Source organism: Anastrepha obliqua, chromosome 5 (genome assembly GCF_027943255.1).
Source record: "Anastrepha obliqua isolate idAnaObli1 chromosome 5, idAnaObli1_1.0, whole genome shotgun sequence".
Taxonomy (NCBI): Eukaryota; Metazoa; Arthropoda; class Insecta; order Diptera; family Tephritidae; genus Anastrepha; species Anastrepha obliqua.
In genome coordinates, this window is record NC_072896.1 from 114,825,406 (window position 1) to 114,831,586 (window position 6,181).

Genomic DNA, 6,181 nt, shown 5'->3' on the forward strand with positions numbered 1-6,181 from the left:
TGGGCAATCTTTAACCTAACCTAACCTATTCCACACAAAATATTAATGCTTGAAAAAAGTACTCAAGGGAATCAATTTTTGTAATATTCTAACCTTTTAAATGGCCTTTGCATTAAAGTCGAACCTTTTCTTCGTTAGCATTTTTGACTGTTCAAGTAATATGACCGTTCGTGTTCGACAGAATGTCTCACAATTTTATTCGCGTGAACTGCTTTCATGGCAGTCAGATGGCTTCGAGCTTCTTCTTCAAATGGCTGAAAGAGATCTCAAAGACATGTCGCTTCAAGAAGGCGGCGGAACCCGCCGCATATCGAACAAATAATGGAAATACTGAAGAAGAATTTCGTACAGAGAATTATCTGACGCCAAGTCGATATGAACTGGTCACTAAGGCCATGCGATTTAATGACTTTGGATTTCTTTATTCGATGTTAAAAGGAAAATGTCTGTCATTAATACAAAAGAACCCCAGAAAAATACGTTTATTCAAGAAATACCGACCTGTGGACTTACGGTTTGATCCCTGCTGTGGGCATGCAAGAAAAAGTTGTTTCTGATAGCAGGCCGTTCTCAATAAGTAATTTCAAAGCTGCTGGTGCATTTCCGCCAAGAAAAATTTTCTCGTAAGGCTCACAATCTACTCTTTAAAGGCGACTTGAACTTTTATATCTCTCCATTTATACTACAAGAAAATTAAGCCGAATAATACAAATTAGAGGAAAGGTCATTCAAATAGCTAACAAATAGATAAACGCAAGTTGACACCTCCTCAGATCTCATAGATCTCTAAGTTCAGCTCTGGCTACGTGTGAGAGCTTTTGCTTCTCCATACACGTCTCCTTCAAATTAAGTTACAGGACACAAATTCTCTGTAAGTGTATACTTACGTATGTGTATGTATGTATATGTATGTCCAGTATGAAATAAAATCCTACAAAAACGGTATCGGCCAACATTCCTTTTTGCAGTTCATTGAAGTGAAAGCTTTTAAAAACCCTTTTTCAGCCTTTGATACATTTGAGCTCTGCATATCTGCAAATATGTGTATGTATATTATTAATATCATAAATGCATTTGTGTGTGTTTGCAAGAAGTGAAGGTGCTCGTACATTTGTCTATTCCTTCCGGAGAAAGCATGAACTAATGAAACAAATTCCAGTTCAGAACTAGCAGGTTTGCACCAATTCCGAACCATTTTGCCAGTAAGAACATTTATCTTCAGAGAGTGACAGTGGCAAAGCTGAAAACATAACTCAACACTTTTTCGCTGCAAAAATTTATAAATATTGATAAAATGATGCGAGGCTTCTCAATCTCTTCTGTACGACTTCCAAACTATCAAAACAGGATACAATTGATACGAGGTCTCATCTGTAAAATTTGGAGCTAATTTATGCTTTCGTTTGTAAAATTTAGTACCACTCTTTGTCTTAAAATATTGAATAACGGAAACAGTTTCATCTGCAGATTGAAATACTCTGTTACAAGTAGTGATGGCAAAAAAAAAGACTAATTGCGCTTCAATTCGAGGACCGGAGAATTTAAAAAGTAGCTTAATTCCTCTTGTGGTTGCGTTAAGTCGGTCTCGTTTCTTTTCCGCTTGTGGGCCAAGGACTTATGGGGAGCCCATAAATCGAACTCGATATCACCGGCGGAGGAAGTTTAACTTCCACTTCCAATGCTGTCTTCCATATGCTCGATTTCAGCCATTTCCCTTCTTATATGTCGCATAACTGTAGATAGAGCAATTGGATTTTGGAAATGGATTTTCTTAAAACCAGGATCCAGTAAAGTAGATGCCGCCAGTAAAAATGAGTGTTCCATTTCTCCAAATCGCCTATCAAATTGTTTTAAAATATTCGTTTTCAATTTATCTGCCACCACAGATGTGCAAGAAATTTTCATTATTTGTTGGCGCCCGCAATGAGCAAGTGGAATAACTTGACTCAGTGTGGCGTACTTTTCTCCAATTATTTGAGTCGTCAGGGGTCTTAATAAGCCGCTTTCAGGGGTCTTAATAAGCCGATCATTTCAATAACTTGTTCCTTGTTTTTTGTTGTAATCATCGGTGGTGCTTCAGAAAAGCTTATTAAAATTTGGCTGACATATTGAATCAACTGAATGAGGCGAGCAAGCATATAATATGTGGAATTCCACCTGGTTTAACGTCCAAAATGAGTTTTAAATGTTTGCCTTCAGGAATTCCAGCAGATATTTGCAGTTGGCGCAAATTATCATTGGCTTTAACATGCCGTTTAAACCAAGTCACTATTGCTCTGCAGCTTGTGATGATATCGCTGACTTCAGTCGTATTTAATGAACTGTCACAAATTAAGTTAAGCATATGCAGCTCTAAATGATATTAGTGACGTATTCAAGGTCAGCCTCATCTGGGTTCCGGGACATAGAGATATTGAGGGAAACTGTAAAGCAGATGAGCTAGCCAGAAAGGGTACCGCTCTCCAACTGCTGAGTGATAAAAGTACCATTGGAATACCCATGGCCACGAGTAAACTAATAATAAAAAACCACTTTATCCAAGAGGCCAATAGGTCATGGAGAAATGAAGATACGTGTCTAACAGCTAGGCTACTATGGCCGCAAATAAACAAGAAAAGAACAAAGGAATTGCTTAGTCTCTCAAGAGACAATATCTCGAAGGTCGTGGCTTGCTTAACCGGTCACTGGCTATTTGGCAGGCATTCCTCGAGGCTAGGAGTCTTCTCCCATGAATATTGCAGAAGTTGCAGAGATGAGGAAGAGGAAGAAACAGTTGGGCACTTCCTCTGCAATTGTCCAGCCCTAGCTAAAATCAGAGCAGGTTGTCTAGGTAAATACTTTTTTAATTCTCTTACAGAACTGTCTGGCGTAGGGTTGGCATCAATACTACGCTTCATAAGAGCCACGAAATGGTTCCACGAAGGAAGATAAACGAGGTTCCCGTGTAGCACAGTGGTATCACAACGGACCTGTAAGGTCTATGTGAGTTGGTCGTGCAGACCGACTACCACCATAACCTAACCTAACCTAAGTTAAGCATATGCGCGAAACATGGAATATGGTGATTTTTCCCAAAAGTACAGGGTGGCTGATGAAAGCCGCTACCAAAAAAAAATTGAATAACTTTTTTTCTTTTTAAGTTATCTGTTCCATTTTTGTTTTAATTTGCAGATTGATCTTTAAAATTTATTAAAATGGATAACTGGGACACGCAAACAAGAATTTGGATAGTCCGCCGCTATCACGCACTGGAGTCCGTAGTTTTGGTACAGAGAGAGTACAGGCGGATGTTTGGCGGCGATCCCCCGAGCAGATGGACCATAATGAGACTGGGGAATAATTTTGCTGAGCAAGGAACAGTCGCAAGAAGGCCTTATCATCGAAACCCACCAGTTCGGACGGAGGAAACGATCGCTGCTGTAGCTGCAGCTATACAAAGCAATCCAAGGGTTTCAACAAGAAGCTTATCTGCTCAACTTGGTGTCAGCCGACAGTCTTTGCAAACAATAATGCACAAAGATTTAGACTTATTTCCCTACAAAATTCAAATGGTAAACAAACTGAATGCAGCAGACTTGCCGATTCGCTTGGAATTTTGCCAGAAGATCCTGCAAATGGTGGAAGAAGACCAAAACATGTTAAACTGCCTTTTCATGTCTGATGAGGCCCATTTCGATTTAAACGGCAATGTGAACAAACAAAATTGTCGAATATGGAATACTTCTAACCCACAGATACTCCACGAGACGGAATTGCATCCTCTTCGCGTGACAGTGTGGTGTGCGGTTTCTTCACGCTGTATTGTCGGGTCTATTTTTTTGAAGAAAATGGTCACACCGTTACGGTTACTGGAGACCGTTATTTGAAAATGCTGAAAGAATTTTTCTATCCAGAACTACGCCGAAAGAGAATTCCTTTCAACTCTGTGTGGTTTCAACAAGATGGGGCAACGTCTCACATAGCCCAGACTGTTATGACAGAGTTTCGACGAAAATTTCCCAATAAACTGATTTCAAGAAACTCCGAATTTCGTTGGCCCCCCAGGTCGCCTGACCTTACTGCACCTGACTTTTTCTTGTGGGGTTTATGTAAACAAGAAGTTTATAAAACAAAGCCAACAAATTTGGATGAACTAAAACAATCCATTCGGGCAACAATTGCGGCTATTCCTGTCGCAACTCTCAAAGCAGCAATGAACAACTTTTTACTAAGATGCGGCACTTGTGTCAACGAGCATGGGGGGCATTTAAATTCAATTATTTTTAAAACTAGTTAAGCCACATTTAATGAAATTTAATGACCTTCAACTTGAAAAAAAAATAAATGAATTCCATACACTAAAAAAAAGTTATTTGAGTTTCTTAATGTAGCAAAATTCATCAGCCACCCTGTATTATAAATAGATTTAACGATATTAGCGCCATTATCAGTAACCACTGCAATAACATTGATTTTGTTTATAGAAAATTCCGAAAGCGAACCTTTTAGTACTTGTGCGATGTGTGCAGCTATATGTGCTTCAGTTAGTTTAAATTGTTCCATAAAATTGTTTACTTTCAAACAAACCATGTACCGTCGCACCGAGCATGCTGTTCATTTGAGTGGCAGTCCATATATCAGTAGTCAAACAGATATTGGACACATGCCATAACATCTTTTTAAATTTTTCCACTTCTCTATTATACATTTTTTCAATTTCTGCTTTTATTGTATTCCTGGTCGGAATTTTATAAAGCGGATATTGATGTTTCATCAACTGCAAGAACCCTTTCCCTGAAAAGGATACACATCCATATGTCTATGAGGAATCAGCAACAATGCATTGCAACAATGCAGAAATAATAGTCATATGAAAGAATACCTTCCACATGCGAAAATAGCAAATTGTCCATTACAACCATGTCCACTATTGATTGCGTCAATTTCTGATATTTCGTGCCACCTGATGCAAAACTCTATACATTTGAAAACACAGTGTTTATATTTGTCTGATTGCTTCTTGGTGTAGGTTTTTGGCTCGTGCTTGGCAATTCATTGCTATCCTCTGTGACACAACTGGCTTCATACAATGCTTCAATGTTTCTCTTTAGTACACATTGTACTTTAAAGTTGCGATTAATTGATGGTGGAATTTTTAACTTACTTTTAAGGCTTCAGCCTCCTTTGAGTGTTTCAACTTTAAGTGCTGCATCATATTTGTTGTGTTGTTGGAGCACTTTAAAGTTTTGCAGCACAACTTACACCTCACATCTGTAGAACTCTCCTTTGAAAAATGCTTCCAAACATCACTTCGTATTGGGGGCATTTTCCTTTTTTTTCGCTTGAATAAAACCTTGGACAATATAAGTTTTTGAAGAAAATTGTAAAAAGCGCTGCTGATGTGAAATAATTTTATTTTCTTGTAGCGTACTTCTTCCGATTATTTTGGAAATAATCGATTAACATTGCAATTAATCAAAAGGGCTTTCACGATACAATTAAACCGACAAGTAAAGGAAAATAACCGATTAATATTAATTGTTCGATTAATCGTGCCATCACTAGTTACAAGTTCTAAATCATCAAAAGAGGGTTGCTGAGCGTATCAGGTCCCCTCTTTAGAATTTAGTACAAACTAATTCCGAACTATACAAAGGAGCCTATAAGGTCTCGTCTGTAACATTTAGTACTAATTCCGAATTATCGTAAGCGGCAGGAAAAATGTATTAGGTGTCATCTCTATAGTTTAGTACTACTGTTTGTTCCAAAATATCGAAAAATGGCTACAGAGTGTACTAGATCACTTTTTCCAAAATTGGTACTAATTCCGAACTATCTAAAAGGGGGTCGCGAGTGAATTAAATCTCATGTCTCATCTCTGTAGAATTTAGTACTAATGCCGAACTATTGTAAACGCTAGGCAAACTGTATTAGTTGTCATCTGCAAAATTTAGTACTACTCTTTGTTCCAAACTATCGCAAAACGGATGTAGATCTACGGATTATTTCATCTGCAGATTTAGTACTAATTCCTAAACATCGAGAAAGGAATTTGGAACTGACAGAATTCCGAACTCTCTAAAGAGGAATGCAGAGCGCATAAGATGTCATCTGAAAAATTTAGTAGCAGATCCGAGGTATCCAAACTGAGATCTCACTTACCAAAATAAAATATAAAAACATAAAATTTAGTACTACTAGT

The 6,181-nt window shown here is 38.0% G+C and overlaps 1 pseudogene; it reads right to left on the minus strand.

The window, feature by feature from the left end:
• Nucleotides 1-1,001: 1,001 nt before the first annotated feature.
• On the minus strand, nt 1,002-5,194 carry LOC129248940 (uncharacterized; annotated as a pseudogene).
• Between the last annotated feature and the right edge of the window lie 987 nt (nt 5,195-6,181).